Genomic DNA, 17878 nt, shown 5'->3' with positions numbered 1-17878 from the left:
GCGGGAGCGCAGCGCCCCACGCACGGCCCCGCACTCGTCCGACCATGCCCCTCACACATTCTCACACCTCCGCGCTCCGACCTGCGCGCTCCTGCTCCCGGGCTCCGGGCTCCGGGCGCGGGCTCCGGGCGCCACGGCCAGGGCGCGGCCCCTCCGCTCTCCGGCCCCTGCGCGGCCCGGGCCTGGCGGGCAGCGGGCGCCGACCCGGCCTGGCGCGCCTCGCAGTCGGCCGCGGAGGTCACGGGCCAGGCGGCCGGGCCTGGAGCGGCGGCGGCGGGGAAGTCCCGGGCCGGCCTCTGAATCCGAGCCGAGGCCCCCGGCTTCAAGGTGCCAGGGCTTGGCAGAGTCTCTGGGCGAAACTGCGGGGACGGCCAAGACTCCGCCGGCAGCCTCAAGATCCCAGAAAGCTGAGGAGGAAGTCCAGGGCCTGCTCCAGTCTAGGAAGCTCAGACCACTGCGCAGGGAGCTAGCCGGCCTCTGTGCCTCAGAAAGTGAGGCCCCCTCACTGCCTAGACCTCCCTGCCCAGCCTCTGACTCTCCACTCCCTCTGTCTCCACTTACCTCTCTTTCTCTATGTCTGTACCTCGCCACAGGACCCTTCGGCTCCACAGGCAGACAGATCCATGTGGACCTTAGCCCACGTCCAAGCCTCACAGCCTGTCACATGCCCAGAATACTGAGGCAAGGCTAGGTCTGCCTGCCCATCCCACAGGCCCCAGAGTCCCCTGTCAACAGGATTCCCAGATTAGTCCCTTGGTCCTCAGCCTGGGCTGCATCCCTCCCTCCGCTGGTGTCTTCAACAGTTCCAACCAGCCCCTGTTCCTTTCCAGACTTTTACCTCAAAATCAGATTGAAGGGAACAGGGCCGGGAAATTCCTTCCCTGGATGGATCTGTCCCCTTTCTAATACTGGGAATGGAAAGCCAGCATCTGTGCCTCCCCCACTATCCCTGCACTCAAAGGTAGAAGCAAAACACCAACTCTGGAAAGCCAACTGCTGCTCTCAGGAGCCTGGAACCCATCCCCACAGTGGGCCCACTGCTCAAGAATCAGATTCTGTTACCCCATCTTCCCCTCACAATTTGTCTCATGGAGTCTCAAACCAGGAGGGGGAGGTAAGGTCTAAGGGATAGAGAAGCTTAATCCTCCTCCAATCCTGCCTTCTCCTGGAGTGGAGAAAGGAAAGGCCCTGGTGTTTCAGAGACGCCTGGGGAGTCATGTTTCCCGTGTTAGGGAGAACTGGATGACACGTCTCAGCTTCTGCTCCCAAGCCCCCTCCCATGCCCTCTCCAACAGCCTGTAGGGAAATCCCTTGCAAATAAATAGTGTACAGACTAACCAACCAACTACTGTGTGGGATGGTGAACAGGGAGGGCAGTGAATCATCAGGTACCATGAGAAGACTACACTTAGGCCAGATTCTGGAAAGAATTTGTTGACAACCATTGGAAGAAGTTCATAATGAAACCACCTAGAGTTGCTCTTTAAAGAAACTAGAGTGGAGACTTTCTATAAGTACAAGGCTTTCTGGAGACTCACGGGAGATACTCCGAATCAGTATCAACTAGGAGAAATGAGATACAGGAAGGACAGGCAAGGGTTTGGCGATGAAAAGGAAGGGGCAAACCAGCCAGCAACTAAGAGAGAAAAGGAAGTTAGATATACACATTCTCCATTAGTAGGATGGAATTCTTTGTTTCCTTGATTCTCACACACACATTTTTTTTTCACATTTTGACATCTCTGAAATTGGGATGCATCTTAGAATCAATGGTAGTTTAATTCATTGCAATGTTGTAGTTTAATTCGTATTGTTTCTTCTTAGTGGTACTTAAAATCATAAAAAAGTGTAGTACTTGTTAATAAATGGCCTGTGGAGAAAAGAAAAAGACCGGTGGTGGTTTGTTGTTGGTGTTGTTGTTTTTCCCAAAATGGATTTGAGGAGTTCAAAGTACAAACTCTTCTCAACCAGCTAAGCAAATAGTTGACCATCTATCACACAAGCTTGGGTTGGCTTGGGGGAAGCCCTCTGGTTTGGTGTCAGGCTTACCTTGGTTTTAAAATCTGGCTCTAAATCCTGGCTCGTTTAGCAGCTGTGTGATCTTGGGCAAGCCCCTTAACACTTAAATAAAATGGAGATAATCAGGGCAGGCCGGGTGGCTCAGCGGTTTAACGTCGCCTTCAGCCCAGGGCCTGATTCTGGAGACCCGGCACTGAGTCCCACGTGGGGCTCCCTGAATGGAGCCTGCTCCTCCCTCTGCCTGTGTCTCTGCCTCTCTTTCTCTCTCTCTGTGTCTCTCATGAATAAATAAATAAAATCTTTTTAAAAAATGGAGATAATCACACCAACCTAATAGCTTATTGTGAGGTTTGGCAAAGTTAATACATGTAAATTCCTAGCATATGTTAGGTAGTTAAGATGTTCCACGTATTCCTAAAATTTTATTCTACCTCTGTTCTAAAAAGGCTTGAGATGATTTATAACCAAAATAAGTTAATAAAAACACAAGTAAGATTTTTTATTTATTTGGGTTTTTTTTAAGATTTTATTTATTTGAGAGAGAGAGAGAGAGAGCACAGAGGGAGAGTCAGTGGGAGAAGCAGACTCCCCGCTGAGCAGAGAGCCCTGAGGATATGGGGCTCAATCTCAAGACCCTGAGATCATGACCTGAGCCAAACATAGCCACTTAACCGATCCCCACCCAGGCACCGCCCCCCCCCCCCCAACTTTTAAAGTAGTTTCTCCTGTCAATTTTTATTTGTATGTCTGTACAGTGTCTAACTATTTACAAAGTGGTTTCACAGCTACTATCTCATCTGATGCTGTATTATATCCATTATATCTCCATTTTATGGATTCATTCATCCAAAGTAATATTTATCAAGTGCTTATTACTATGTGCCAGACACATAAAAAGGAAAGGCTGACTAATTGGGTAGTTTATTAGTTCTATTAGTCAACTGATTGACTAACCAGTTACTAACCACAAATTCACTAATGAATGACCTGCAAACTTACTAATTAATCACCCAAATAATCAACCCCAAGGGAGCAGGGGCTACAGGATAAACTGAAGAATCCCAGTTGGTGCAAATGAAGTGGCTTGCTCAGAGGTGAGGGGAGGTTTTGTTGAAGATGACTACTTGAGCTGGCACCATAGTGTGGTGAAAAGCAAATTACAGATTTTTTTAAAACCTAGGTTTTTGGAGTATTTCATAAATACCAATGTCCAGACCCACCCCAGACAAACTGAGTTAGAATCTCTAACGACAGGATCAAAGTTGAAAATCACTGCTGTAGGCAAATCATGGAAATGTCTCCCTTGCTTCCCTAGTCTCCCTTGTAGGTAGGAGTGGTCATGTGACCCAATGTTGACCAACAAACCTAAGCCAAAGACTGGCGGGAAGGTCAGGAGGGAATATTTTGGTTTATTGATAAAGGAGAAGACAATCTTCTTTCCTTCTATGGATGAGATATCTGGAATTCTCACCCTCTAGAGACCCTGATGCAAGGACAAAGGCCAATATATCAGAACAAAAGGATATCAGAACAAAAAGAGCCTGATGGCATCAATGAGGAGGTAAACCAGTGCCAGACTGCTTCTTGTAACGTGAGAAAAATAAACCTATTTCTTGACATCATTGTTAGTATAGGTCTCTGTTACTTATAGCCAAATACACTCCAGAGGTGTGTAAAGGTCCCAACTCCATAAAGAAAGCTACATATCTGAATGTCTGTGTGTATCCTTGTGCATTTGCACGTATCTTTGACATCAAATTCAGGACGCCAAATCTCTCCCCCTACACCCCTTTCCCAGCCATGTTACTTTGTGTGTGTTGCTACCTAAGCCCTGGGGTCCTTATTAAGTCCCCCAAAGGGAGAGGATGGGCGAGGCAGCAAGGAATTCACTTGTCTCCTGCGGCTTTATTGTCACCCAGTAGCCCCAAATCTTGGTTCTAGGTTTTCTGGCCACATCCCCTTAGGATTAACCAAGCTCAGGATAACTGGGGTGGGAGCAGGGGCTTGAGCTCATTCTGGAAATTGGAGGATTGAGCAACAGGAATGGGTAGTAGGTGGCAGCTGCTGCAGGTGCTTCCCCTTGTACCCCAGGTGCAATTCTGCTCACCTGACCTCTCACCCTGGCCTCGCAGGCATTCCCCCACAAAGAGAAATAGGAAACTTCCAGTGAGAAGAAACTGAAGACTAGGCTGCTTTGAGCCCCCGCAGGCCCAAGGATGGAGGCAGTGATTTACCAGGTGAGTACTTCCTAGAACTCTCAGCTGAGACACTACAGAGATAAGGAATGAATGATCAAATCTGGGTTTTGCAGTCAGGGCTAGCAATCCAGGCCTTTTGTTCCAGAGTCCTTATCCATAGGTGGACTGTCTGCAGGTCAGACTTTCCATCACTCTACCTGCTCCTGCCCTGCTGCACTTCTTTCCATTTCCTCCAATAGGACTTCTCTGAAATACTCATTTTACTATCTGTCAGAGGAGGGTATATCGACTAGGGTTGGTTGGGTAAAAATATGCCTAAGTCAAAGAATGTATTTCACTATCCAACATCCCATCTTTTCTTTCCTTCTCTTTCTCTCCTCTATTCTTCCTAAGCACAAACTGTCCAAAACTGGGTCCTCAGAGGGTTTTTTTGAATGAGGAGCTGGAACAAACTAGGACTCTCTAAGAATGAAAGAGTATGTGAGCTATCAGAAAGTCCTTGGAATTTTAAGTTAAAAAACCTGAATTCAGGTCCTTGGTAGGAAGGGACCTGAATGTGATCAATTTAAAGCCTGTTTCCTCTTCTGTAAAATGCATTTACAGAGGGACCTAGAATATGATCAATTTAAAGCCTGTTTCCTCATCTGTAAAATGAATTTAATAATAACAGCCATCTCAAAGGATACTAGAAAGGATGAAGTGATATCACATAGATAAAAGTACTTGGAGGGCTCATAATAGCTAACATTTTTTATTTTTAAGATTTTATATATTTATTTGTCAGAAAGAGAGCACAAGATACAGGGAGGCAGGCTCCCCACTGAGCAAGGGGCGGATGTAGGACTCGATCCTAGGACCCCAGAATCATGATCCCAGCTGAAGGCAGACATTCAACTGACTGACCCACCCAGGCATCCCAATAGCTAATGTTTATTGAGCACCTACAATGTGCCTGGCAGGATTCTAAGAGTTTTTTATGTGCTTACCCTTATTTCAACCTTGCCAAATTATCAGGTGAGTACTATAATGATTCTCATTTCATAGATGAAGAAATTGGGTAACACACCTAAAGTCATACAACCAGGAAACAAAGTCAGGATTTGAACCCAATTAGTCTGGAACTCCAGTGTCCATGCTTTTAAATATACTGCTCTATGATCATTTAACCTAACTAAGCCCATTTCATTTGTTAAACAAGGATAATAGTACCCCCCCTACAGTGTTGCTGTAAGAGTGAAAATACTGCCTGACACATAATAACACTATTGTCATTATTGTAAACAGGACTTCCCCAAGGTCTCACAGTTAGAAAAGACTCATGGGACCTCTAAGATTCCAGAACCCAAGATCTTTACCATTATTGTTCATTTTCTAAAAATTAAAATACCTACCTAAAGACCAAAGACTTAGTCATTTCTCTTCAGACTCCCAAAAGAAAGACATAGTACACGGGAATCTGGGTGGCTTAATTGGTTAGGTGTCCAACCATTGATCTCAGCTAAGGTCTTGATCTCGGGGTCATGAGTTCAAGCCCCACAATGGGGTCCACGCTGGGAGTGAAGCCTACTTAAAAAAAAAAATAGGACATAGTACATCCTTCATGGTCCCAGGAACATCATGCTCTGTCTCCCCACTGACCCTCACCAAGCTGGCCACTGGAAGAGTCAGGAGAACTCATGGAAGTGGGCTGCTCATTCACCAGGACACACTGGAGGTAGAATGGAGAGCACTGTATACAGACTCTACCACAGCTTTTCTTATGCAAAGATGGTGTTGTTGGCCCCTTTTAGCTGCTAACACCACTGTTGGCCAAAAAAAAAAAAAAAAAACAATGTTCACTAAATCAGGCACAAATGGGAATAAGGATAAATGTGCATTCTTCTGGAATAAAATCCTCTGTGACAGGCCTTTTTCCTTGCCTCCAAGATCCATAAGCTCCCTTCATCTATCTAATGTCTGGGAAGTGCCTCCTAACAGCTAGCTTCAACCCCTCTTGCTGCATGGTCCATTCTATATCTCTAAAGAATCAGAGGCATTCTGGGGCTCTGTTAACTGGTCAGACCTTCACAGTCTGAGTTGCCATCCCCTCATTTCAGCCACCAAAGCTGGGTGGATGGAGCTGTCCAAGGAGCCCTGAGCCTAAGAGCTATGCCACACTGGCGCTGAACAGGCACAGACCCCAGTCTGAGTTCCTGGTTGACAGGGCCCAAACCTGTGGCTCCCCCAGAATTCAGCCGACCCCAGAGGGGAGGGGAGGGAGGGTCCCTAGGGTCAACCCCCATGTCCCTGCATTTTCTAAAGTTCCTCCTTTGAACACGTCCCTTTATTTATTGGGCCTCATTTAACCTCAGCCTTGTCCTCCTGAGATCATTTATCTGGTAACTGTCATTCAGCCTGCTATGGCATTGACGTCATAATCCTATTGATTTCCTCCAAGCTAGTTGGGGGGTTTCCTCGACATCTTCTGTAGGGGCTGATTCCCAGTTCTGATCATTACGGAGGAGGAGGAGGCCTCAGACTGCTATGCATTTGCCTAGAGGACCATCTCGGCGTTCCTGGTTCCCAACCTGGCCCTTCCCAGGCTGGGAGAGACGCAGCTGTGCGGCAGCCTCGGTTGCTGAAGTGCGAGGTGAAGCCGCTCACTGCCCACCGCCACCTCCGGGAGCTCCCTGAGTGGCTACTGAGGCCGTCCTTCAGTGCAAGAGGCCTGGGCTTCACCAATCGCAGCTTTGCTTGGCCCGGAACCCCGCCCCTCTCCGCCATCTTGGATCCGGAGGGGTAAGGGGGCCCCAGTCAGCTCTGGGGAAGTGGGTGAGGGTGGGGTGAGGCCGCCGCTCCAGCCCACGTGGCCGCGACCTGCGCCTTCCCGCCACCTGCGGCCGGGGCCTGGCCCCTGTCGAGCTGCAGCTGCAGCTCCCAGACACCACCCCAGCCCGTCGCCAGGGGATTAGTGTCCGTCTGTGGGCTGGGACAACCTCAGTGGGGGTTGTCCCTGGCCCAGACGATGGCTCCCCTTCACTCTTCCCCAGAGTCCAGCTTGGGCAGAGGGGATTGTGTTGGGGGGTCTGACAGCCTGGGGTGCTGATCTCTCCCAGAGCTGAGGTGTGGGGTGACGGGAGTCCCCCTCCCCGCCAAGCCTGAGCCACATGTGCTGGGAAGTTCATTTCCCCTTGTTTTGCAGAACGGGCTCAGGGATTGACCCCGGGAGTGACCCCAGTGTCAGGAGGCATTAATGATCTCCATACGGGCAATAAACAGGCAGACCGGCTGGCTTGGTGTGGAGGTGCCCTGGAATGGGGCCGCCTTATTAGCCTCACATTCGCTCATGGGTAGAGGCTTAATTAGCAGGGGCTCCCTCATCCGTCTCCCCTCCCCCAAACATCCTTGAGCTCAATGGGAACATGGTTGGAGACACTGGAGTTCTCTGGCTGGTTCCTTTGCTCCTCATGGGCCTCCTCAAGAGGCAGACTCTTCAGCCGTCAGCTTGGCCATTTGTCTACCTCTAACAGGACTTGGAACTTGGTCCTCCTGATAAAGCCTCTCTTGTTTTTAAAAGCCCCCAGAGGCCAAGACCATGCATTCTGAGTCAGCTCACTCTTTTGTCTATAAGAACCTAGGAACAAGAAGGCCTTACTCTTCTTTAACTTAAATCTCTCCTATTTGAATTTGAGCCCAATTTTCCCAAAGGGAAATTTCTCAAGGGAATAAATAGGTGGTTACCAGCTTGTATGTGGGTGCGGGTAGGAAGGGGGGTGATCCTCAGCAACTGCCTAAACTATTAAAAGCACCCTCTGATGTATCCCATCTCTTTCTCCAAATTCATTTCCATCAGATTGGTTCCTTATTATAGGTGTGTGACTTAACCTTTTTGGGCTTCACTTTTCTTATCTGTCTAGTTCATTTAAGATTCACCGAACACTACATGGTAGGCACAGTGCTAAGGGCTAGAGAAGTGAAGCAGAGGAAAACCCAGGCCCTACTTGAGGGGAGCTCCCAAACTAGTGTGGGAGACAGACAGACTTGTAAACGCATGCAGTAATAAAATGTGCTCAGGGCTGTAATCTAAGTCCATATTGGGTATGATGAGAGTATGAAAGAGGGAGGTACCAACTTATCCTGCCTCGTTGAGGAAGGTTCCATGAGCAGATACATCTGAACCCATCTTTTAAAGATGAATATGTATGTGATCCTGAGGGAGAATGTGACAAAGATATTTCAGGAAAAGGGAAGAACCTGGAGGAAGGCACAGAGGACATGTTTGAGGAGCAGTAGGGCTGCAGTGGTAGAAAATGAAGCTTTGTGGGAAGGTAGAGTTTGGGAAGGGGCTTCTAAACTGTGTTAACAACTTTATCTAGACAGCCATTGCAGTACATTGAGTTCCACAGAAATAGCACCAGGGCACTTGAGAGCCAGACAGGCACTGACTGGGTACCTCTGAGCCTTAATGAGGAAAAATAAACATGGGCAAAGGAGATCCTAAGAAGGATCCTGAGAGGCAGAACTTCATCATGTGCATTCCTTCTGCTAACTTGCTGGCTGGGGCACAAGATGAAGTGTGAAGATGCTTCAGCCAACTTCTCAAAGTTTTCTAAGTAGTGCTCGGAGAAGGGGAAGACATGTCTTCTAAAGAGAAAGGAAAATTTGAGGACATGGCAAAGACTGACAAGGCTCATTATGAAAGAGACATGAAAACCTGTATCTGTAGCTTCTAATGAAGAAATAATAGAAAAGTTCAAGGATCCCATTGTATCCAAGAGGACTCTTTGGCCTTCACCTTGTTTTATTCTGAGTAACGTCCAAAAATCAAAGGAGAACGTCTGGGTCTGTCCATTGATGATGTTGCAAAGGACCTGGAAGAGACTTGAAATAACACCGCTGCAGATGACAGGCAGCCTCGTGAGAAAAAAGCTGCTAAGTGGAAGGAAAAATAGGAGAAGGATATTGCTGTATACCAAGCTGCAGGGAAGTTGATGCAGCAGAAACAAGAGATGTCTAGGGCTGAACAAAGCAAGAAAAAAAAGAAGGTGAGGAAGATGATGATCATGGTGAAAAAGTTGGTTCTTGCGAAGTTTTTTTTTTTTTTTCTTGTCCAGAAAGCATTTAACTCCCCTGAACCCAATTCACTCCTTTTAATGTAGTAAAAAAAAAAAAAGAAATGTAAGGCTGTGTGAGATTTGTTTTTAAATTGTACAGTGTCTTTTTTTTAAATAATTGACACACTACCAAATGTGTCTTTCACTAACCCTATCGCATTGTATTTTTAACTAACCTTTGTAGGTGCAGTATGGGCATGGAAATTTAAAGCAGGTTCTTGTTGGTGCACAGCCCAAATCAGATGTATGGGGATGATAATTTTGTCATCTTCCATTGATTCTCACACAACTTACATGAAATAATTGTTTTTCTGTTCACTCTGTAATTGCAAAAAAAAAAAAAAAGTTGCAGCTGTTTTGTTGACATTCATTTTTTTTTTAGATTTTATTTATTTATTTATTTATTTATTTATTTATTTGGGAGAGAAAGAACATAAGCCAAGGTTGGGGCAGAGGGGGAAGGAGAAGTAGATTCTCCACTAAGCCAGAAGCCCGACACGGGACTTCATCCCGGGACCCCAGGATCACGACCTGAACCTAAGGCAGATGCTTAACCAACTGAGTCACCCAGGTGCCCCTGTTTTTTTTTTTTTTTTTTTTTATTGGTGTTCAATTTACTAACATACAGAATAACCCCCAGTGCCCGTCACACATTCACTCCCACCCCCTACCCTCCTCCCCTTACAACACCCCTAGTTCGTTTCCCAGAGTTAGCAGTCTTTACGTTCTGTCTCCCTTTCTGATATTTCTCACACATTTATTCCCCCTTCCCTTATATTCCCTTTCACTATTATTTATATTCCCCAAATGAATGAGAACATATAATGTTTGTCCTTCTCCGACTGGCTTACTTCACTCAGCATAATACCCTCCAGTTCCATCCACGTTGAAGCAAATGGTGGGTATTTGTCATTTCTAATAGCTGAGTAATATTCCATTGTATACATAAACCACATCTTCTTTATCCATTCAGATAAAGGGCTAGTTTCCAAGATCTATAAAGAACTTCTTAAACTCAACACCAAAGAAACAAACAATCCAATCATGAAATGGGCAAAAGACATGAACAGAAATCTCACAGAGGAAGACATAGACATGGCCAACATGCACATGAGAAAATGCTCTGCATCACTTGCCATCAGGGAAATACAAATCAAAACCACAATGAGATACCACCTCACACCAGTGAGAATGGGGAAAATTAACAAGGCAGGAAACAACAAATGTTGGAGAGGATGTGGAGAAAAGGGAACCCTCATACACTGTTGGTGGGAATGTGAACTGGTGCAGCCACTCTGGAAAACTGTGTGGAGGTTCCTCAAACAGTTAAAAATAGACCTGCCCTACGACCCAGCAATTGCACTGCTGGGGATTTACCCCAAAGGTGCCCCTGTTTTATTGACATTCTGAATGCTTATAAGTAAATACAAATTTTTAAAACATAGGTCTGAAATTTTTCTTGAGGGGAAGCTATAGTCTTTTGCTTTTGTCTATTTTGGATCACATGAATTATTTAAGGTATTTATCTTTTCATTTAGTTAGCTGATAAGTAGCTTTTGTCTATACACCTGCATATAATGAGGGCAATAAAAGTTGAATTGAGACAGAAAGAAACAAACAAAAAACCAAAAAAACACCCCTATCTAAGGGCAATTGGAAGCCAAAAGGGTTTTTAGGAGGGAAGAGGGCTGGAGTGATCAGGCTAGGGTGGGAAGATTTTGAGGTGAAGAGTGGCGGCAGGGAGACAGCTTTTGGAGGCAGTGAGATTAATAGAGTATTTAGGAGAAGTGGAGTAGGAAAGAGGCAGGGCAGAAGCTAAGGCTGTTTCTGGGCAGGAATATGATAGACATTTGTAATTTTCACTCCCTGGGTCACTCCGCTTTTTTTACATTCAGAAAAGTTGATAGTTTTAGGGGAAAGAATCATTCCCATTGAGAATTTTGATGTGACTGTCAGTGAAGGGGCTCTGTCCATCCATGTTAGATGCTCTCTTCCCAGAATTCTAATCTTGAACGTAATGGCAGAAAGAAGGAAGAAATGTGAGTTTAATCTTCCTTTCTGGGCCTCAGCTTCCTTATCTGTATGTATCATTTAACATTCAAGAAACACTGCGTGGTCCATAACATTTTTTTTAAAGATTTTATTTATTCATTTGACAGAGAGAGCACAAGCAGGGGAGCGGCAGAAAGAAGGAGAGGCAGAAGCGGCCTCCCCACTGAGCAGAGAGCCTGATGCAGGGCTCCATCCTGGATGCTGGGATCATGACCTGAGCCAAAGGCAGATGCTCAATCAGCTGAGCCACTCAGCGACCCCAGGTAACATTCTTTTTTTTTTTTTTTTTTTCCCCAGGTAACATTCTTATACTACATTCTTCCATCTTCATTCACCTGCACCCATTGCTTGGCTCCCCAGAACTGCTCAGCCTCTGTCACTTGTAAGCCTGGATCTTCAGCCTTTCCTTCAAGCTGGTGAGTGGATCTGTCCTTCCAGTAAATTCCCTCTCTGCTTAAGCCAGCCAGAGGTTTGTTCCAGTCATGACAAGACTGAAGTTGGAAATACAAGAGCTGAAGATTTGGAACACATTGAGGCATGGTGGTGGTGGTGGTGGGGTTATACTGGTAGTTGATGAGGTCACTAAGGGAGAATTCATAGAAAGAGAAAAGAAGACCAAGAAGAGAGTCTGGAGGATGTGGAAAAGAAGAAAGGAAACCGACATGCAACCTAAGAAGGGTCAGTTAGAGTTGGCCAAGACAGAGTGCAATCCTGGCAAAAAAGAGAACTTTTTCAGAGCAAGGGAGCGGTCAGCAGTGTAAAATACTGGCAAGGGTGTCAAGGAGGGGATGTAAATGATTAGGGGAGGGAGGCAATTAGAGGTCACTGGGGACCTTAGGAAGAGCAGATCAAGTGCAGGGGAGAGGAGTCTACCTGCTTCCCAGCCTGTAGGAGGATCAAATCAGTTGGCTTTAGTAAATGGGGAGGGGCCACCAAATAAGAGAGACAGACACTCTAGTTTCCCTGGGCTTCTGGAAAGAGCAGTAGTGCTGGCCTTCTCTATCATCCTTCCCTCTTTTGCATGGTTACTAAAATTTGCCAGCAAGCCCCTACATACCACTGGAGCCCTCACCCACCCAGGAGGCCTGTCCCGGGGGGTGGGGGTGGGGGGCGTCTGTCTCAGATTCACTTAGCAGCACAGGGGCCCAGCTGAGAGGCTGAAGTCAGCCCTGCCTGTTGTCCTGGATTCTACTTCTGCTGCTTTAGAGTCAAATATCTCCTTGTAGAGAATTTGGCAATCACAGCCAGATGTGAAGGAAACAAAAGAGATAACCACTGTCAACATTTTGCCAGATTACCTTCTTTTTTTCTTTACTTAAAAAAATATATATTTTTTAAATTATGAAACAAAATAGATCTAGAAAAGTGAGTCATTGGCTTTTCAGATGAAGGTTGTTTTCATGAACTATTGAACACTGTTTTTGTATATTTAAGCACTGGTCCGCAATTTTTATAATTTTTCAGGATTTTCTTTTTTTTCCCTAATTAATATTTAGCCCATTACTTATGCTCTTGACAACTTATACAAGCAAAGAGTTGGAATAGCAGAAATGTTATTTAATTAAACTATGGCCACTTCACTTACCATATTGTGTATGTATGGTATGATTGAAATTTTGCAAACAATTAATTATATCTGCAGGGACCCACAGCCAGCTGTGATTGGTAGTTGTCTCAGACAAGGTAAGATTATGGATGTTCTTCATCATTTTCTGTGGCTTATTTCTTTATTTGGTTTGTATATAAATTTTTCTATAATGAGTATGTATTTCTGTTTTAATAAGAAAAATAGAAATAAGAACAATAATAATTAACAGCTGACTGTAAAAACTTACCATATGCTAGTATGCTAAATGCTTGATGTAAGTTCTCTTATGAAAGCAACGACATAACATAAACACTATTATCCACTTTTTCTTTAATATTTATTCATTTATTTATTTATTTGAGAGAACACATATATGCTCATGAGCCAGGGGAGGGGCAGAGAGAGAGGGAGAGAGAGAATTTGAAGCAGACTCCCCGCTGAGCTGAAACCAAGAGATGGGCCCTCAACTGACCAAGCCACCCAGGTGCCCCACTATTATCCACTATTATTTTAAAAATAAACTTTATAGAGGTGCCTGGGTGATTCAGTTGTTTAAGCATCAGCCTTTGGCTCAGGTCATAATCTCAGGGTCCTCGGATCAAGCCCCACATCTGGCTTCCTGCTCAGTGGAGAGTCTGCTTCTCCCTCTTCTCCCTGCTTATGCTCTTTGTTGCTATCTTTGTCTCTCTCTCAAATAAATAAATAAAATCTTTTAAAAAAATAAAATAAACTTTTTATTTTAGAATAGATTTGAAGGAAAGCTGCAAAGATAGTAATATAATTCCCATATTGCTCACACTAGTTTCCCCTATTGTTAACATCTTGCATTAATATGGTGTCATTGTCACAACAAATTGATTGATATTGGTACATTATTATTAAGTAAGGTCTATACATACTTTATTCAGATTTCCTTAGGTTTAACCTAATATCCTTTGTCTGCTCCAGAATCTCATATAGGATATCACATTACATGTAGTCTCCTTAGGCCATTCTTAGCTAAAACCCTTTCTCCAATTCTCCTTGTTTTTGATGACCGTGACAGTTTTAAGGAGTGCCAATCAGATATTTTGTCAGATGCCCCTTAATTGGGGTTTTATGTATTCAGTCATTTCTATCAATACAACCTCATGGATATTTTAATTTTATACTTTGAGTTAAAATCCAATTCTATGTTATTTATTTTGTCACCCAAAATGTTCCTGTTCTGGCCACTTGGAGCTCTTTCTCTGGCTGGTTTCTGTTTGCCTTTGACATACCATCATTATTATCCCCCTCTTAGAGATGAAAAGACTGAAGTCAAGAGAAGATGAATAAAAGCCCCAGGATTATACTGATGGTCAGTAGGAGTCTCTTTCTAACATCCAGGCAGAAAGTATGACTACTATACTTCACTGCCTTTTGAAGTGATTTTGCAACCTTGAGATATCATTGAGGATTTCTGTCTTCTCAAAGTGTTTTAAATCTACTTTTATTTTTTATTTATTTACTTTATAAATAACTTTTTAAAATATTTATTTATTTATTTATTTATTTATTTATTTATTTATTTATTTATTTATGAGAGAGAGTGTATGAGTACACAGGCACAAATGGGGGAAGGGTAAGGAGAGAGAATCTCAAGCAGACTCCCTGCTGAGCACAGAGCCTGACCTGGGGCTTGATCTCATGACCCTGAGATTGTGACCTGAGGGTGACGGGCATTGAGGTGGGCACTTGACGGGATGAGCACTGGGTGTTGTTCTATATGTTGGCAAATTGAACACCAATAAAAAATAAATTTATAAAAAAAAAGAAAGAAAGAAAGATTGTGACCTGAGCTGAAACCAAGAATCAGATACTTAACCAACTAAGCCACTCAGGTACCTATAAATCTAGTTTTAAATTTCTAATTTAAAAAAAAAATATTTAGAGCAAGAACGCCGGGCCAGAAAGGGGAGTTTAGGTACCTCCCAGAGTGAGACCCAGCGCCCGCTCCCACTCCTCGTGGGCCTTCGTCCCCGCCATGGCTGAGCTAATCCAGAAGAAGCTACAGGGAGAAGTGGAGAAATATCAGCAGCTACAGAAGGACTTGAGTAAATCCATGTCCGGGAGACAGAAGCTTGAGGTGCAGCTAACAGAAAATAATATCGTGAAGGAGGAGCTGGCCCTGCTAGATGGATCCAACGTGGTCTTTAAACTTCTGGGTCCTGTGCTGGTCAAACAGGAGCTGGGAGAGGCTCGTGCCACAGTGGGGAAGAGGCTGGACTATATCACAGCTGAAATTAAGCGATACGAATCCCAGCTCCGGGACCTTGAGCGGCAGTCAGAGCAACAGAGGGAGACCCTGGCTCAGCTGCAGCAGGAGTTCCAGAGGGCCCAGGCAGCCAAGGCAGGGGCTTCTGGGAAGGCCTGACCCCATGGGGGGGGGGTGTGGGGGGAGGAGGGAATGAGGCAGCTCAAGGGTCTATGCTGTAGCTAATAAAATGTGAAAACCCCTGGCTGTTTTCTGACCAGCCAAAAAAAAAAAAAAAAATTATTTTTTTATTCATGAGAGATACAGAGAGAGAGGCAGAGACACAGGCAGAGGGAGAAGCAGACTCCATGCAGGGAGCCTGATGTGGGACTTGATCCTGGTACTCTGCGATCACACCCTGAGCCAAAGCAGATACTCAACGGCTGCACCACCCAGGCATCCCTGACAGATTCTCATTGGTCAGAGGTAGATAGGTGGGTTACCCTTCATATGTCCTTTTAGTTTAAAGTCCTATAATTGGCTAGGGGTAGTGTTTCTCACCTATGCCTGAAATGGAGATCCAGTCAAGCACTTTCTCTAAATTTACCTGATGTGAAGATTTACCTGGGATATTTATTTATTTATTTATTTTTTGTTTTTTAATTTTTATTTATTTATGATAGTCACAGAGAGAGAGAGAGAGAGAGGCAGAGACACAGGCAGAGGGAGAAGCAGGCTCCATGCACCGGGAGCCCGACGTGGGATTCGATCCCGGGTCTCCAGGATCGCGCCCTGGGCCAAAGGCAGGCGCCAAACCACTGCGCCACCCAGGGATCCCTTACCTGGGATATTTATTAAGAATAAATATTCCCAGGCCTTTTCAACAATTCTGAGAAAGTCAGGGATGGAGTCCAGACATTTTTAACACTTGTAATAAGCATCTCAGGCAAGAAAGTGGGATGCAAATTCTTATTCTTAGCTCTTGGCTCATCCTTTTCATCCTAGCTCGTCTCTCTTTGAGAACTTGGCAAGCTGTGTTTCAGTCTTGGGCCTCCTGAGGGCACAGCCTGCCTTATGGACTTACCAGTGGTAACCAGGTGCCCACACTGGACTGGTGTTCAGTCCTTATCTGCTGTCCTAATAAGTTCTCAAATAGACTTCTCCACATGTAAATGCATGTCCTATTTTTATTAAAGTAGAGGATGTAGTACTTAGGGTCCATGGCTTCACAGAATTTTCTTTTTATTTTTCAAGGTTTATTTATTTATTTGAGAGAGAGAGAGAGAGAGATTGACTGCAAATGAGGGGAGGGGCAGAAGGAGAGGGAGAGAATCCTCCAGCAGACTCCGTGTTGAGTGCAAAGCGTGATGTGGGGCTCAATCCCAGGACTCCAAGATCATGACCCCAGCTGAAATCAAGAGAAGTCTGCTTAATTGACTGAGGCACCCAGGCACCCCTAGAGTTTTCTTTTTAATCAACTTTACTGAGATATAATTTGCATACAATAAACTGAACCCATTTAAACTATAAATTTGAAGAGTTCTGACAAACATATAACCATGCACCAATGTAACCATGACCACGATCAAGATGCAGAATATTTCCATTTCTGTAAGAGTTCCCTCAAAAGTTCCCTCTTATCCCTTTGGAGCCAATCTCTCCTTCAGCCCAGCCCCAGGTAACTTCTGCTCTTCCTGTCAAAATAGATTAATTTGCATTCTCTAGAATTACATGTAAATGGAATAAATTGTATATTCTTTTGTGTCTGGCTTCTTTTCATTCAGCATTATAACCTTGAGATTTGTCTATACCAGTAGGTAGATCAGTCCTTTTTACTGCTGAATGGTATTCCATTAAATGGAACAATTTGCTTATTCAGTCACCTTTTGATGGGCATTTGTATTGTTTCCAGATTTGTCTATTGTAAATAAAGCCTCTCTAGACATTTGTGTACAACTCTGTGTATGGACATGTTTTTACTTCTCATGGAATTTTCTAGGACTAGGGTAGAGGTGGCCAGGAGTGGCGACATGTAAAACCCCTCCCTCATGCCTTAAGTCAATAAACATTTATTTGGACAATGATGTGCCAAGCCTGCACTGCAGACCAAGCAGGACAAAGAAGGCTCTCATGACCCTTTGGTGTGGTCAGCATTTTGGCAGAAGTGCTTCTGCAGAGTAAGCCAGCCCAGCCAGGGAGACCAAGAGCGCCTTGAAAATCTTCAGACCCATGTTCCAAGAAGGCTTCCTTTGGAATGCAGGTGTGTAAGGGAAAGTTTTTAATGCTTAGAGGTAAATATTTTTTAGCTAAATTATCTCTTTTTTTTCTCACTTAACACCAAGGTAGATTTCCCTGAGAGGTCGGAGTTTCTTCTAGGAGGAGAGAGAAATGTGAACAGACCGTTCTAGACCCTTCCAAATGTACCCAAATGTGAGCCTGGGCAGGGCCTCTGAACAATCAGAAAGAAAGATGTATTTGTTTCCCAGGGCTGCCATGACAACTCATCATAGACTTGTGGCTTAAACTATAGTCATTTTTCTTCTCACACTTCTGCAGACCAGAGTTGGGAATCAAGTTGCCAGTAGACCCACACTCTCTCTGAAAATTCTAAAGGAGAATCTTTCCTTTCTCATTCCAGAGTGGCTCCAGTTCTTTGGCTTGTGGCAGCATAAGTCTAATCTTCATATGGCCTTCTTGCCTGTGTTTCTCTCTG

At 44.7% G+C, this 17878-nt stretch overlaps 2 long non-coding RNA genes and 2 pseudogenes across 2 annotated transcripts in view; 3 read left to right on the top strand and 1 right to left on the bottom strand.

The window, feature by feature from the left end:
- Window positions 1-1705: 1705 nt before the first annotated feature.
- Window positions 1706-6877, bottom strand: LOC144286200 (uncharacterized). The gene is made up of 3 exons (XR_013354281.1): window positions 6564-6877; window positions 5609-5780; window positions 1706-1870 (listed from the first exon to the last, which is right to left on the bottom strand). It is a non-coding gene; the product is annotated as an uncharacterized LOC144286200 (long non-coding RNA).
- Window positions 6671-17878, top strand: part of LOC144286198 (uncharacterized) — a 33997-nt gene continuing 22789 nt past the window's right edge. Inside the window, exons 1-3 of the long non-coding RNA XR_013354278.1 lie at window positions 6671-6995; window positions 11660-11778; window positions 13005-13045. This is a non-coding gene — a long non-coding RNA (uncharacterized LOC144286198). The remainder of the gene's footprint in view (window positions 6996-11659; window positions 11779-13004; window positions 13046-17878) is intronic.
- Window positions 7131-9588, top strand: LOC144285331 (high mobility group protein B1 pseudogene; annotated as a pseudogene).
- LOC144286197 (prefoldin subunit 6 pseudogene) lies at window positions 14845-15432 on the top strand (annotated as a pseudogene).

This window comes from Canis aureus, chromosome 16 (genome assembly GCF_053574225.1).
Source record: "Canis aureus isolate CA01 chromosome 16, VMU_Caureus_v.1.0, whole genome shotgun sequence".
Lineage (NCBI taxonomy): Eukaryota > Metazoa > Chordata > Mammalia > Carnivora > Canidae > Canis > Canis aureus.
Note: the sequence above shows the minus strand (reverse complement) of the source record. Positions and strands in the feature narration are given on the sequence as shown.